This window comes from Gymnoscopelus microlampas, assembly GCF_963454915.1.
Source record: "Gymnoscopelus microlampas genome assembly, chromosome: 3".
In the NCBI taxonomy this organism is placed as follows: Eukaryota; Metazoa; Chordata; class Actinopteri; order Myctophiformes; family Myctophidae; genus Gymnoscopelus; species Gymnoscopelus microlampas.
This window is the reverse complement of record NC_139940.1, coordinates 56,198,523-56,216,053: the sequence shown is the minus strand read 5'-3', so window position 1 is coordinate 56,216,053 and position 17,531 is coordinate 56,198,523.

The following is a 17,531-nucleotide window of genomic DNA, read 5'->3' as shown; positions in this document are numbered from 1 at the left end:
CCTACGCAGCCTTGTCGATCTGCTCTTTTTCGACGGCAGCACTTGGTTCTCTTCCACACTCACCACCAGGGACCCCTTCCGGCGGTCCCTGGGAGATTCCGGCTGTCGGAACTCCGGGGTGTCGGAGTAGCGAGGTGCATCCCCCCCCCACTACCCGGGGCAGAGCTTCCCCTGGTGGGCATGGGGATGAGTTCAGACCAGTTCTTTTTTTGTGTAGGTACCAGACAGTACCACCGTGTTTCTTTCATTATGTCACCTTCTCCAGCGCTACGGCTGTCAACATTCCATATTGGAATATTCCTTCAAATATTAGAAATAAAATAAGGTTTGACTATAAAAGTGTTAATTAAAATAAAACATATTATGGACTTTGGACACTTGTAACCTTACACAGCTTCAAGAGCCGATCTACCAGACCACAAAGCGTCGCAAATGCAACTTTGTACTGTGGTCTTGTAGATTGGCTTTGTTTTCCATGGGACACCATCATGCAGCTAAGCATAAATCATAGGGTTGTAGTCAAGACCACCTAAGGCGAGTCAGAGTCAAGACCGAGTCCGGGAGGCCAGGAATGGGATCGAGTCTCAGTCGAGACCGAGACCGACGGGAGGCGAGGCCGAGTCGAGACAGAGACCAGAATTTTTAAAAGTACAGAAAACAATCTTGATCTGAAGCACTGCAACTATATGTTACTGACTTTTGGAAAAGCTCAAAATGTGGTATACTAACAGGCTGGCCAGTTCTATGTTATGCCTGGCCTACTACAATAAACTCTATTCAAAAAGTATTTTCATCATAGTTACTCAGTTACTTCAGTTTACTTGAAATAAAACTTTTTGCATTAAAGTTGATAACATCTTCTACAACTCAATCAGAGAGCGTCTCCTTCTCAAACCCCAATGGTTCTATTGAGCCCCCGCCCACAGGAGTGGCCCAATTCTCTCACAACTTGCTACAAAAATCGCTCATGCAAAACGATATAATCTCCTACATTTCATTTTCCACCTTCACATGTGTCTCCTTCTGTAATAATCAAAACGTGCTATATATTTCATCTCGCAATTTACTTCCGGATGGTTCGTTTCACAACCTTTTTTGCCACATCCGTCACGGGAAAGAAATAAGCGGTGCCGTGGTCTATGGAAGCGAGCCGAAAAGTGCGCCCGAATAAGCCCAAAATCGCTTACACAAAAAGTCAGACCTGGCAACGCAGCCTACGCCAATCATGTGTGAGAGATCTACAAGCTATGGGCCAGAGACGCCATGTGCCATACACTGTATCTTAGCAACAACGACAGCGCTCACTCTCATTGGTCGTGTCACGCTAAGAGCAGTTTTCAGACAATGGCATCGCAGAGAGCTTGCTGTAGCCATCAGAGTCAGTCACAGCGACGACGGACAGGGCGCTGTGATAGTTGGCATGTAGCTATCGCTAACGTGGTTGTTGTCATGCCTGCAGCGGCTGTGCAATCACTTTGTCAACAATGCACGTTTGTGTGGTAAATGCTATTATTGCTGCTCAGTGAGTCCATTGTAGATGGTGTATATTGTGCGACTATGTGGCATAAGGATAAGGATAAGGATAAGGATAATTCCTTTTAACAGGTCGTTCATGAAAGTCCTTGCGGTCTTGTTTCCAATGAGAACCTGTGAGCAATTAGGGGTTAAGAGTCTTGCTCAGGGACAAATTTCATGTCATCGACACATATGCTGACCTGGCCTGGAATCGAACCTGGGGCAACCAGGGCCTCTGGTTGCCCTCTGGTAACCGCACGCATCCGCGTGCGGTTAGGGTTAGGGTGTGGGTTTGGTTCGGGTTTAGTATTGGAAACGTCGGAGCGCTGCGCTGTCGGAGGAATGCGCTGTCGGACTAACTTACTGCACCCATTGTGGACTTGTGTGTCTTCTGGAGAACTGTGTAGCTCCACAGCAACTCCAGTAACTAACGTAATGGCAGGACCGCCCCGTGCAACGCATGTTTAGGCTGCATTATGGTATAGTAATTTCAGATCATTTCGGCTCGATTAGGGCAGTGGTTATCAACCTTTTCAGAGCGCCCCCCCCCCCCCCAAATAATCATATTTGAACTGGGGACCCCCACATTTTGTTTGACTCCGTTCCACAAGTCAATATTGTGAAAATAGCAGATCTACAAGCTCCAAACGCCTCACGTTGAGAAGCGTTGTAAGCTTGTAGATCGGCATGTTTGCCTCTCTCTTACATTATTTGACAATTTGGCCAATGTTTTATAGCAGGGGTCTTCAACAGGGGGTCAGGGACCCCTAGGGGGTTCTCAGAGTTACTACAGGGGGTCCGCCAAATCTTTGTGATATGATTTTTTTTTTACATTAACCATTTGAACCCACGCATCCCTTCTCTGAGGAGAACTTTAGCCAAAAATAGCAGATCTACAAGCTCACAATGCCTCGTGCTGCGAGACGTTGTGAGCTTGTAGATCGGCTATTTTTGGCATAGAGTTATAGGTGTAGAGGAAAAAAGAGCAGCAAACGTTTATCTTAAACACAATTTTATACAATATAGAGGGGGTCCCTGCTTTGTCTCTCTCTCAGGCAGCTAGGGGGTCCTTGGCCTGAACACGTTGAAGACCCCTGTTTTATAGTATAGTTTGTTGACTACTTTTGTTGCAGTAATGGTCTTTTCCTTTACTTTCGTTTTTTTATTGTCTCTGCCAGGCCAAAAGGCATGGCGCGAGAGTATGTTTTACCCCCTGTCCGTCCGTCCGTCCGTGCGTCTGTGGATAGCTAATCTCCCACATCGTTGGCTTGATCGCAGCGAAACTGTGCACACACAGTCCCTGGATGCCAATTCAGAACCTCTGCCCCATTTTTCCCACATGGCCCTGTTATAGTGCCACCAGGAGGCCGCTTTTTGCAAAACACATTTTTTCACAGTACTCCTACATATTTTGTCCAAACATCACGCAAATCGGTACACAGTATCTCTATAGTCATTAAAAAACGGGTCTTTCAGATTTTTCATATTCCATCCTGATTGGCTAAAAATGACTTCCAAAGTTTGCAGGACTGCTCCGTTTTGACCAAAATGCCTCAAATTATAAACACAGCATGCACTTTCCGTGCAACTTTGCTCCCACATTCCCACTATGCCGAGGAAGAAATTCCACTTGAGATTTTTCTAATCAGCCTCATGGTGGCGCTATAACAGCCCGATTTGTGTTTTTACCTATAACTGCACCAATCTGTGTAAAACTTTTGTCACAACCTGGCCCGTGGGCCATGACAAATTGAGGAGGACACAGTGGTAGTGCTTAAAATAACAGTGGTTTATTTACATAAAGGAACTTAAATAATACTGTACAGAAGGTATGAGGTGTGTAATTCAGTAATCAGTAGTGTCAGCAATGTATGGATGTGTGTTTGATGTAGTGTGGGGTGTTGTAAAGTGTGTGAACTGAATCATAAGGGAAAGGAACAAAAGGGTGCTGTCATCTGGAGAGGGATAGCTAGAATGGCTGGCAGCCACTCCTTTATAGGGCTCCAGGGAACACTGGCCAGGTGCTCCCAATGCACCTAATGAGGAACCCCAAGTTGGCCGACGCCTACAGGATACCTGTGAGAGATAGACACATAGGGGAGTACACCATACCACACACAGGCCCTGCAAGCCAGGCCAAGGGGCCGTGACACCCTCCCCCTTCAAAATGAGGGCCCATAAGGGACCGAGAGGGTAACTAACACCAAGTTAAGTATATCAAATTGAAATTTTAAATCAATCAAGAAAACCAAAAAATGTGCATATGTCAATAACTAAACAAATATTTGTGAATTGAAACACCACTTGCCTCCACAATATTACGGTCCAACCAATCCTGTCCACAACCAACACACCCGGCCCTCCCCTCAGCAACCAAGATTACCATGGATTCCTGGAGCATCTAAGAGGAGAGGAACAGGAGGCAGGAGCAGACAGAACAGGAAGACCACTAGATGGGACAAAAAAAACAGGTCACATATTGCCTACATTTAAGGCACCCTGGAAAGGGCATCTGCTACAACATTTTCTACCCCTTTAATGTACCTAATTTCCAGCCAATATGACTGCAACATTAAGGACCAGCGAATTAACCTCTGATTGGGGCATTGCAATGAGTTCAAGAAAGTTAGTGGGTTATGGTCAGTGTAGACCACCACAGGCGCAGCCCCAGACACTACATAGACATCAAAATGTTTCAATGCCCATATCAGAGCTAAGGCCTCCTTCTCGATTGTGGAATAATTCAACTGGTAGGAGTTAAATTTTCTTGAAAAGAAGCTAACTGGTTTGTCAATGCCTAAGTCGTCTGTTTGTAATAAAACCCCACCAGCACCCACGTGACTAGCATCCACCTGTAGAGTGAATGTGCGATCGAAACGCGGCGCTGCAAGGACAGGAGCAGTACACAACAGAGCTTTGATAGATTCAAATGCCTGTTGACATTCGTCAGACCAAATGAACACAACACTAGACTTTAACAGGTTAGTGAGGGGAGCCACAACAGTAGAGAAATTACGGCAGAAACATCTGTAATATCCTACTAATCCAAGAAATCGTAACAACTCTTTTTTAGTGGTTGGAGCTGGATATTCCGCAACCACACTCACTTTTGCCACAACTGGGCGAACTTGACCCTGTCCAACCACCCGACCAAGGTAAGTCACGGTGGCCCTGGCAAACTCACACTTTGCCAGGTTCACCGTGAGACCAGCCTCGGCCAGGCGGCCGAACAAAGCCCGAATGCGCTCTACATGTTGAGACCATGAGTCGGAGAAAACCACCACATCATCCAAATACACAGTACAACCCTCAAGGTCACCCAGCACTCGTGTCATGAGCCGCTGAAATGTTGCAGGTGCGTTGCGCAAACCGAATGGCATTACTTTGTACGAAAACAAACCTTTTGGCGTTATAAATGCTGAAATTTCCTGTGCCCGCTTGGACAAAGGAACTTGCCAATATCCTTTTAGGAGATCAAATTTGCTTACATACTTGGCATGTCCAATTTCATCTACGCAGTCCTCCATACGAGGAAGAGGGAATGAATCTGGCTTAGTAACAGCATTTACTTTTCGAAAATCTGTGCAACACCTGAACGTGCTGTCAGATTTTGGAACAAGAAGGCAAGGTGACGCCCAGCTTGACGCGGACGGCACGGCTATTCCATTGTCCAGCATGTACTTGATCTCAGCATCTAGATACTTTCATTTCTCAACATTGACTCTGTAAAATCTCTGACGGATAGGCAGAGCACCTTCAACCTCGATATCATGCTCAATCAGATGGGTTTGACTGGGAGTGTCATTGAACAGGCATGGGAAAGCCTGGATAACTTCAATCAAATCTGCTCCCTCTTTCTCAGGCAGGTGATCTAACAAGGTATTCAGATGATCAAGTGTCTCAAAGTTTTTTAATCGACCTTGTAACAATGCTGGATCAACAGCAGGCAAACCATCTTCTTCCCCATCCTCTACCGAATGAGGAGAAGTGATCACAGATGCTCTACTTGCTAAACATGCCGCATGAACGTCCTGCAAGTTAGATTGCGCATCCGGTGATGCCCGAACATGATACGGCTTCAACAAGTTAACATGACATAGTTGGGTGGGCTTCCTCCGCTGAGGAGTTGAAACCAAATAGTTTAAGTCTTGACTACTGTATAAAGACCTTTGAATTTGGCTTGGAATGGCGAGCCTGTGATTGGCAACAATGCCAACACACGATCACCTGGGCTGAAAACTCTCTGCTCTGTGCGCCTGTCATAAAGTTTTTTCATCTTGCCCTGTGCACACTCCAACTTTTCTCTAGCTAGTTCTCCAGCTGCATAAAGTCGATGCCTAAAACCATTTACATAGTCTAGTAGGTTACGAGGAGCCTCTACACCTCTCCACTGGTCACTAAAAATGGCTAAAGGACCCCGTACAGTATGGCCAAAAACCAAGTCATTTGGGCTAAACCCAGTGCTTTCCTGTGTAACCTCTCTGGCTGCGAGCATTAACCATGGCAACCCCTCCTCCCAATCTCCCTCCATCTGTGTGCAATAGGCACGCAACAATGTCTGATGGAACCGCTCCAATGCACCTTGACTCTGCGCATGATACTCAGAGGCCTGATTGTGCTTGACATTAAGTTGCTTCAGTACTTGTGAGAAGAGATGGGAGCAGAAGTTGGGCCCCTGGTCGCTTTGAATGACCTTGGGAATACCAAATATGGAAATGAACTGTGACAAGGCCCTCACAACTGACCTAGCTGTAATGGTGCGTAATGGATATGCTGCCGGGTAACGAGTACTTTGACACATTACAGTGAGAAGATATACCGCACCGGATTTCGAGCGAGGGAGTGGGCCCACACAGTCAATGATCAAATGTTCAAAAGGTTGACTAATTGCGGGAATAGGCGACAGAGGAGCAGGTTTGAGAATCTGGTTTGGTTTACTTGTTAACTGGCATGTATGACAAGTTTTAACATGCGCAGCTTCGTCTCGCTTCGAACGTGGCCAGAAAAAGTGCCTTAGCACCCGATCATAAGTTTTCTGGACTCCAGAATGCCCTGACCCCTCATGTGCCAATTTCAAAACAGACTCACGAAATTTGGCTGGCAACACAATTTGGAGAATTGGATCGCCCACAAAACCCTCACCATGCGGGACCTACTTCCTCACCAGTAACCCATCCTGAAGGAAGTATCCACAGGAATTGCTCTCCATCTCAGCCTCAGTAACCACTTGATCCAGCAGACATTTGAGCGAGAGATCAGCCTGCTGCTCCACCCTCAGATCATCCTGTGAGACTGACAAAGGAAAATCAGATATGGAAAACATTGGTCCTGAACCTAACTTTTTGCTTTTCCCTACATCACGCTCATTAGCCTCCGACTTTGCACGTGTCATAGCGCGTGTCACTGCACAAGCTGTGAACACTTCAGGAAATTCAGTTTCACTTTCATCAGGTTGACTTCGTACCAATGGCACTGAATCTACTACTAAAGGTGGTGGTACATCCGCCCACACACGTGCACCAGCCAAACCATTACCCAGAATCACATTTACCCCTGCCACGGGTAAAGCGGGACGCACAGCAACGCCGGTCAGACCCTGGAAGAGATTGGAATACAGCATGATGTTGTGAACAGGAACATGGAGGACAGTTAAACCCATCCCCAACACAGGAATAGAGGACCCTGTTGTACTCTCTCTAGTAATAGCTAGGCAGATAACAGGTGAAAAACAGGCGAATCGTTCACTTCCGGATAAAAGCGCCAAAATTGGTACACATACTCCTTGGGTAGTACTGTTTTGATAAAACCCGTTAGCCACCTGAAAATTCAAGATGGCGGCCATTTTTCAAGATGGCCGCTATTGAATATAGAGTAATATTACATTTCCCAAGAAAATCACATAGATACAAGCGCCAAAATTGGCAAACATACTCCTTGGGTATTGCTCTTTTGATAAAAACCAAAGATTTTAAGATGGTGGCCATTTTTCAAGATGGCCACCATTGAATATACAGTAATTCGCAGTAATTTCACAATAAAATGTCATAGATATGCACCAAAATTGGCACACACACTCTTTGGGTATTGCTCTTTTGATGAAACCTGTTACCCATGTAAAAATTCAAGATGGCAGCCATTTTTCAAGATGGCCACCATTGTACAGTAGGCTATATACAGTCAAATCACATTTAGAAGTAAAATAGCTTAGAAGCAAGCACCAAAATTGGCTCATATACCATTCTTTTAATAACATTTTAGCAGCCACCTAAAAATTCAAGATGGCGGCCATTTTGCAAGGTGGCCGCCATTGAATATACACTAATAATGCATTTCTGAATAAAATCACCAAAAAATGTCCTATTTGAGTAATCTTGGTGTCAAATCATACATTTTTCACTATGTAGAATCTGAATCTGGACCCATGGACTGACTCACTGGCTTCCTTGTACCATATATCAGCCCCGGAATCCTAATCTTCAGCTAAATTAGGGGATCATGCTATGTTATAAGTCTCTTATGTGTAGCATTTTCTTGTACAAGACAAAGAGGAAGGGTAGTGTTTTCAGCCTGCGGTGAAAGATGGGCAGTGACTCTGCTGTCCTGACATCAGTGGGAAGTTCATTCCACCACTGTGGGGCCAGAACAGAAAAAAGTCGTGACCGTGTCGATCGACCAGAAGGACCCTTGAGTGACGAGGCAATCAGTCGCCCCGAGGTGGCAGATCGAAGTGGTCGGGCAGGGGTGTAGGCATCGACCATAGCCCGGAAGTAAGAAGGAGCTGTTCCTTTCACTGCCCTATAGGCTAGCACCAGGGTTTTAAACTGGATCCGAGCTGCTACGGGGAGCCAGTGTAGAGATCGGAGAAGGATAGTTGTGTGGGAGAACTTGGGGCGGTTGAACACCAGACGAGCTGCAGCTTTCTGAACAAGCTCCAGAGGTCTGATGGCAGATGCCGGAGTACCAGCCAGGAGGGAGTTGCAGTAGTCCAGGCGGGAGATGACAAGAGCCTGGCCCTGGATGAGCACCTAGGCTGCCTTCTCCGTGAGGAAGGGGCGAATCCTCCTGATGTTGTAGAGGAGGAATCTGCAGGACCGTGTCACTGATGCGATGTTTGCCGAGAACGACAGTTGATCGTCCAGGGTCACACCCAGATTCTTCGCAGTCCGAGTTGACGTCACCACAGCATTATCAATGGTGATGGCCATGTCTCGGTGCGGACAGCCCTTCTCCGGGAGGAACATCAGCTCGGTCTTGACTCTTGTCCAGGTTGAGCTTCAGGTGGTGCGTCGACATCCACTCCGAGATGTCAGCCAGACAAGCAGCAATGCGTGCCTCCACTTGTGTGTCAGAGGGGGGGAATGAGAGGATCAGCTGGGTGTCATTGGCATAGCAGTGGTAGGAAAAGCCATGGGAGTGGATGACAGCACCAAGAGATGTAGTGTAGAGAGAGAAAAGAAGAGGACCCAGAACCGAGCCTTGGGGAACCCCAGTAGTGAGTCTGTGTGGTTCTGATACAGACCCTCTCAGCATCACCTGGTAGGAGCGACCCGTCAGGTAGGATGCAAACAGGGAGAGTGCAGAGCCTGAGACACCCATCCCCTTAAGGGTGGAGAGGAGGATCTGATGGTTCATTGTGTCGAACGCTGCAGACAGGTCCAGGAGTATCAGGACGGAGGAGAGAGAGTTCGCTCATGATGTATGACAGATCAAGCGCAGCTGAAGGTGTTGATGATGCAAGGTTGGACATGTTTGCTCGGAAGCAGAGACCATATGAAGCTATTCCTCCAACCCGATCAGCGCTGAAGGAGTATGTAAAGCGTGCTGCCTACCAGGCGGGCTGTATCTGGAGTCAGTCAACAATAAGTCAACCAGAAACAGAGGATCCTGCCAACTGGGGCTGGAAGAAGAATGGAGATCTGTGGCAGATATTTTGGACAGAGCTCCCACCCATTGCAGAGAGTTGCAAGCAGCTGACCAAGTGTGGATGCAAGTCGGAGTGCTGCGGTCGATGCAAATGCTACGGATTTGGTCTGACCTGCACGGCACAGTGCAGCTGCAGATGCGAGGTTTAGAAGTGTCTTCCTCATCCAGGCAGCAAGACAATAAGCGAACAAACAGACAATTTGGTCAAGCGAATAAGTATAGGCCTACTGTCTATATAAAAAAAAAAATAATAATAATAATAATAATAAATAAAGAAAAGACAAAAAAAAAACCTGCCTCAACGGGATCATCACCTTATCGTGGTGGGGCAGTTTGCATGTCTCCATGACCCCTAGAACTATGTCGGCAGGAGTCTTGTACTCCTGGCAGGGTTACCCAAGCCAAACAGGTCGAAGGGTAGAGACTAGACGAAGGGTGATCCCAGGGCACTATTACTACTTGTAATCTACACTTGCAAGATCCGCTAGTCTCTCAGCGCTAATCTATGTGATTTTATTGCAAAATGCAGCAATACTGTATATTAAATGGCAGCCATCTTGAAAAAGGGCCACCATCTTGAATTTTTAGGTGGCTGCTAATATGTTATTAAAAGAATGGTATATGAGACAATTTTGGTGCTTGCTTCTAAGCTATTTTACTTCTAAATGTGATTTGACTGTATATAGCCTACTGTACAATGGTGGCCATCTTGAATTTTTACATGGGTAACAGGTTTCATCAAAAGAGCAATACCCAAAGAGTGTGTGTGCCAATTTTGGTGCATATCTATGACATTTTATTGTGAAATGACTGCAAATTACTGTATATTCAATGGTGGCCATCTTGAAAAATGGCCACCATCTTAAAATCTTTGGTTTTTATCAAAAGAGCAATACCCAAGGAGTATGTTTGCCAATTTTGGCGCTTGTATCTATGGGATTTTGTTGGGAAATGTAATATTACTGTATATTCAATGGCGGCCATCTTGAAAAATGGACGCCATCTTGAATTTTCAGGTGGCTAACGGGTTTTATCAAAACAGTACTACCCAAGGAGTATGTGTACCAATTTTGGCGCTTTTATCCGGAAGTGAACGATTATTCCCGGTATCTGCCTAGCTATAAATGGTAACACTGACGCTTCAATAAATGTATCAAACGCTGCCGTGTCACGCAGTATTTTTACTGGCACCTTGATGTTACTTCCTACAAGTGACACAAATCCCTCACTGACAAACGGCCTGTAGGATTCATCAACCTCAAGATCTCGACATGACCCTTTAACCTGTACCTCCCCCAAGCTTAGCGCAGGCACAGCCATAGCCGCACCTTTTGCAGGGTGAGAGGTAGACTTAGTCTTTGCTTTTAGAGCGTAGCAGTCATTTTTCCAATGCCCTTTCTTATGACAGAAGTTACATATTTTCTCCTCACGCGTGCCATGTTCAGCTTTTGCCTCTGGTGCAACCGCCATGCCTGAACTACCAGGAAAGCCCGTTTTGACACGTGCGCCATCGCCTCCGTCATTACCAGCGCGCTGCTGGCCAAAGGAGCGCCGCTCCCCATAAGGGCGCTTGTGTGTCAACACATGTTCATCTGCCAAAGCAGCCGCTTCGGCAGCAGTTTCAACTTTCCGGTCACTGATATAATTGGCAATATGTTCAGGCAAAGTATTTTTGAACTGTTCGAGGACTATAAGGTCACATAACCCATCAAAGTCCTTAACATTCAATGCGGCACACCAGCGGGCAAAGTAACATGACAAATCGCGTGCAAACTCTAGATGAGTCTTGTTTTCAGTTTTCCGCCATGTGCGAAAACGTTTGCAATAGGCTTCTGGAACAAGTTCAAAGGCTTTTAGTACTGCTGCCTTAACAACAGGATACTTTTGACTGTCATCAGGGCTCAGACATGAATAGGCCTCCTGTGCCCTGCCCGTTAACACACATTGCAGCATTAACGTGCGGGCTGACTCTGGCCATTTACGCACGTCGGCTACTCGTTCAAACATTGAGAAAAAGGTTTCAGGGTCCTTTTCACAAAATTTGGGCACTAAGCGCAAATTCCTGAAAATGTCGAAATCTTGAGCCTGAGACCCCGAGGCCGCTGACCTACTACTGGACACCCCAGACTCCTCAGGTGTGAGTTTACCTTCTTTTATAAGCTCAAGTTTGGTCCGCTCAATTTCTAGTCTAGACTGCTCTATTTTCAACCTCTCCACTTGTAACTCCTTCTCTGACTTCAGCATGAGCAACTCTTTCTGTTGTTCAAATGTGAAAAACTGACTAGTGGGCAGCTTAAACTGACTAACCATTTCATCTGACTTTTCCTCACTTTCAGGAGACTCTTTTAGAATCCCCATGTCCTTCAAGTTAGCTTTTAAATTTGACTTTACTGTCTCCTTTAACCTTTTGTCAGTGATTTCTATTTTATAGTAATCTGCTAGTCTAATCAGCTGCTCCTTAGTAAAACTATCCAAAGTCTGCTCACATGGATTATCCACAAACTCCTCTAGATCAGCCATTTCTTTTTTTTTTAAACTGTTCAAACAACAAAAAGAAAGAAAAAAAAAGTGACCTATTCCAAACACTTTTACAAAAATGTAGGTTTTAGTTAGATTTTAAACAAAGTAAAACAAAAGATTCCAAAATGGAACAAATGTTCCCCCTCTGTCAAATTAGGACAGGTGAGACAGGTGTGCCTACAGGAGTGGCGTTCCCCCTACCTCAGCTGCCTACCCAAATCTAAACTATTACAACTTGCCCTGGTCTTCAGTGGCCCTCCCGAGTCCCTCTTGCAAGCATCTCGGTGGTCCCACCCTGTCCCATATTTTGTGGGACAGAATCTATCAAACCATACAAGAAAGAAACAAAAGGCACAACGAGTCCCACAGGGGGAAACGCCGCTTACCTATCTGGGTGGGGAACACCACCCCTCAGGCTGTCTAAGACACACCTGTTCCACCTGCCCCAATTACCACACTAGTAGTGGTAACTAATTGACAGCACAAAACAAAATTAAATAATTGTATTTAACCAAAATAAATCAATTACTTAAATTGTTAACCAAAACAAATTGTTACTCAAACAAATTGTTAATCAAATTATTCAACCAATTGTTATTCAAACAAATTTTTACTCAAATTACCAAACCAAATGTTACTCAAACACTACCATGCACCTCCTCAGTAATGCTGTGACTTCTTTTGCCAAAATAGGCTTCAAACAATACAGGAATTTACTTTACCTGTTCAGCAGAGTCACAGCCAACCCGAGTATTTTTACTTGAAAGCGGCACGAGCCCCCAATTTGTCACAACCTGGCCCGTGGGCCATGACAAATTGAGGAGGACACAGTGGTAGTGCTTAAAATAACAGTGGTTTATTTACATAAAGGAACTTAAATAATACTGTACAGAAGGTATGAGGTGTGTAATTCAGTAATCAGTAGTGTCAGCAATGTATGGATGTGTGTTTGATGTAGTGTGGGGTGTTGTAAAGTGTGTGAACTGAATCATAAGGGAAAGGAACAAAAGGGTGCTGTCATCTGGAGAGGGATAGCTAGAATGGCTGGCAGCCACTACTTTATAGGGCTCCAGGGAACACTGGCCAGGTGCTCCCAATGCACCTAATGAGGAACCCCAAGTTGGCCGACGCCTACAGGATACCTGTGAGAGATAGAGACACATAGGGGAGTACACCATACCACACACAGGCCCTGCAAGCCAGGCCACGGGGCCGTGACACTTTGTATGTGCACTCTCTACAGGTCAAGGAAAAACCTTTGCCCTGCATTTTTCACATCTACCTTTTATAGCGCAACCAGGAGGCCAACTTATGTAAAACATATTTCTTTACATTACTCCTTCCGATTTTATCTAACTTTCACGCACATCGGTACACATGATCTCTATAGTCATGTGATCAAGACGGATCTGTTTAATTTTTCATATTCCATCCCGATTGGCTAAGATTCACATCTGAAGTTTGCAGGAGTGGCCCGTTCAGAACAAAATGCCGCAAATCATGAATGCAGCCGAGGTGGGTCTTAACTGCGATGCCCATGCGAGTATAAGTAGCTTCTACCTGGCCCTTAGGTGGGCCCCAACTAGCCACGTTTATGTGGGACCGAGGCGGGTCCTAACTGGGTTTGCCCATGCAGGCTTTAAGTGGGTTCTACCTGGGCAGTAGGTGTACCCTAACCAACCAGAGTGCAGTGCCCATCGCTCCAAATGTTGAGACGTCAGGGCTCTCAATACTGCACATTGGTGGAGGAGGAGGGGCCGCAGGGCGACCGCACACATCGCTGAACCTATGGTAGCCCACGGATGTTTCCTCTGGAGATTTAAAATCTATCCCTCTATGCAGTGGCGTCGTTAGGGGTGGGCTTCGGTGGCTATAGCCACCAATGTTTTGTCCAAAGCCACCAATAAAAAAAAATAAAAAATTAAAAAATTAAAAGTTTTTTTTTTTTTTTGAATTATATATCTATCACCCTAACCTAACCCTACCCCTAACCCTAAAACCGAAATAAAGTAACAAAAAACGGGGGAAAAAGCACCCTAATCCGCGAAATCCGCGAAAAAAATCGCGGATTTCGCACATGCACATGCACGCGCGCTGCGCGCGCGTGCATGTGCCCGTTGCCTGAGGGGCTAAGCCCCCGACCTAGTAGAGACCTAGCGACGCGTCTGCCTCTATGCCACATATCATCCACGCTACAGGGTCTTCACTGACCGAGCCACGGCCCCACTGGCCCTCCTGACGCTACGCCACTTATATGCGCTGCCAAGTGGCCGCGGGCGCTACGTGGGCGTGGCGGCGGGCTAGACGCTCGGCCCGAGCTTCTAGTTTAAACAAAAAGCAAGCAAATAAATACAAATACACATAAATCATGTTTTGATGGGTAAATGCAAATGATTAAATCATATATCGTCGCTGTCTGGCAGAAACATTGTATTTCCATAATTCAACTTTTTATGTTTTTTCATAAAAGAAACATGGATTTATCTCACCCGTGGCTCTGCAAGAATCCTCTCGGCGACTGGCGGTTCATTCATAAATCCAGCTGATGATTCCCCACGGCCACGGCATAGCAACGACACAGTCTGTTCTCCGCAAGGCTTGACAGTTCACTATACTTGGCTGCAGCTCAAACTTAAGTTTAAACTTTGTCTTAAACTGTAAAGCTGGCGCCTAGGAGATCTCCTCTTTTCACCCGTCCACACTTGCACACAGGTTTGTTTGTTCCCCCCCTTTGTTTGGCACCATCGATTCAATCACCCCCGTAATTCAGACCCATTACCCTCACGTGAATAGGAAATGTCCATATTTCTCATAGTTTCCAACAAGTTACATATCAATCAGATACAATAACATGCATAGCTCAAGTAGATCATGTTACATATCAATCAGATACAGTAACATCCATCTGTCAAGGAGATAAATATACAAAATATAATGTGCATTTGTCACAAGTATATCAGTCAGTTTGTTTGCGCAGATTTCATTCCAATTGGCTGCCTATGAATTTCACAGGCCTGGGTAGACAACCTGTCAGAACGGTGAGGTCACAGCTTCTCTCTTATTTGAATGATACCATAAACCGTGCAGTTGACGTTGTTTCCAGTAATTCATTTATATTGCTTGCTGGATATTAAGACTCAAAATTTGGGGATTTTATTTTATTTTGTTTTTAATCTACTTGCTGCTGTTGATAAAACGTGGGGTTGTTAAACCTACTGTTTGATCTGTACACATGCGCTGCCATTGACAATCAATGTGACAGCTGCTAAGAAGTTCACTTGTGTTATACCTCTTGACAGTCGATGCACTGTTTTTTCCAAAGAAATAAAGACACACGCGTGCGCGCGCCAAATCACAGCGGGCGTGAGCGTACTTTTCCACAAACAGGTTGGGAGGAAGCGAGTTGCACAAGCTTAAAAATAACTTACAATATTCAAAAGCGTTTGTGCTCTGAAATGTATTTGCCTACATGATGGCAAACGGTACGCATATTTGGCACAACACTCGTTTGGATCACGTGCAGGACAATTTTGTTAATGACATAAACACTGACAGGCAATCAGACCCATCAGAAGAACATCTGGGATGCAATCGGTGTCACCCTTGGAATCACATCAGTGAGTTAAATTTTGAGCGGAGATGAGGAGCAACTGGTAGGCTAGCTGTCATTACATCAGGTATAGCCTACTAATTACATTGCCTACTTATAATTCATAATCAGTCAAATTATCCATAAAGCCTATTCTATTACATGTGTCTTTCAGCATCACCGAGGCGGAGATGTGTCTGTCTTATTCTGTCTTTGTCTGTAGTGTTTCCGGCACACGTATACAAACACACACAGACCCAAGTTCCTCTTGAGCTTGGGTCAACTAGCTGTCTATGTTGGTGTCATATTGAATAATTACAATGCATTGCAGATATTTATGCTCAGCTTGATATTGTGTCCTCAAATCTGTTTCAGTGCTGTGTAGCTTCCTCTCCTATGGACACAGTCAAGGTGAAGATTGTATCTTAATTCACTCATATGTACACCTGTCACATACTACTTCATCATTTACATTATTACATGTATTTGTCAGTTTACTATTATGAGGCGGTGTTGGACAATATTACTCAGGAAAGTAATATGTTACTTATTACTTATTACTCCTTTAAAAAGTAATTAAGTAAGTAAGTATGCCTGTAGAATGTGTGCACTGTGTGTAGCAGTGACGCACGGAGGGCCCCAGACCTGCCCCAGACCTTAACTCTGTATCCCAGACCTGGACTTAGGCTACGCTACGTCATAACATTCCGCGTTGGCGCATGGTAAAAAAAGAACAGATCTACAGGCTAATTATACGTAGCATCGGAAAGTGTTGATGGCTAGTCATTTTTTTCTTTTTGCGCATGTTGCCAAGGTGTTTCTGAAGCGTCTCCACCTGCAATGATCCTTCTTAGTGTATCACCCCCATGTAATATCTTTATTTTTCACAATTCGGTGTTACATGTAGGTACAGTATTATATTTATAGTACAATATGTATGAATACAAAATACCGGGTTACCCGATTAGGGTGTGTACCACATGAGCTCTAAAGCCTGACAGAGAGTCCCCAGTTTGACTCCTGGGCCAGGGTGACAATTAGCAGAGTGTCATTCCCCTACTTCTCTCCCAATTTCCTGTCTCTCTCACTGACTATCAATAAATCAATAATGTCTTGTATATATATACAAAAAAAAAAAATATATATATATATATATTTTTTTTTTACTGGAAAAGAAACAATTATAACACAGCTTTGTTTGTAAACTATTACACAGTCATATGCATGACATATTAACCTCTTAATACCGGATACAGGATAAACACATGAAGTGATGAACACAAACAATTTAGCCAACAAAATTGGAACAATCTATGGGGGCTGCTGGGGAAATTGGACAACAGCGGCAATTCTGCAAATAGACCCCATGGCCAGTCATTTGGGATCAATATATTAAGTAGGAAAAAAGGCTATTATGTTATTTAATCCGGACTTGTCCTTTAAGACCCAGTTATTGTTTTCTGTTGTGTGCCTGTCACGTTCAGACAGACAGACAGACAGACAGACAGACAGACAGACAGACAGACAGACTGACAGACTGACAGACAAACTGTATTGATTCTTGTAGGGAACAACAAAGGCCATACAAATCTACATCTACACCACCTGCTGCTTGTTACTACGCTATAATTTCCTCTGCACCTTTCTCGGGTCCTGACGGCTGCAACCAATGACTTACACTAACCTGGGTAGGCCTACGCAACCCTATGTGCTCCGTGAGGCACCCATTTCATAGGGGAAATCCTGCTCAGCTAAAACACTATTTGAATGGTGTCTGTATATTTATTATTGTTAACATAATAGAGGGTGGCTTCATTCTCAACGTGTACATATAGTTGCTTTGTTCACAAACTGCTTATATAGCTAACTATTGATATAACTAAAGATTTTAGACTGGACTGTCTTATTCAAATAGAGCAGGAAATAAGTAGCCATTCAAGTTAACTGGAAATTAACATATACCGTCTTACCTCATTTGGTGAAT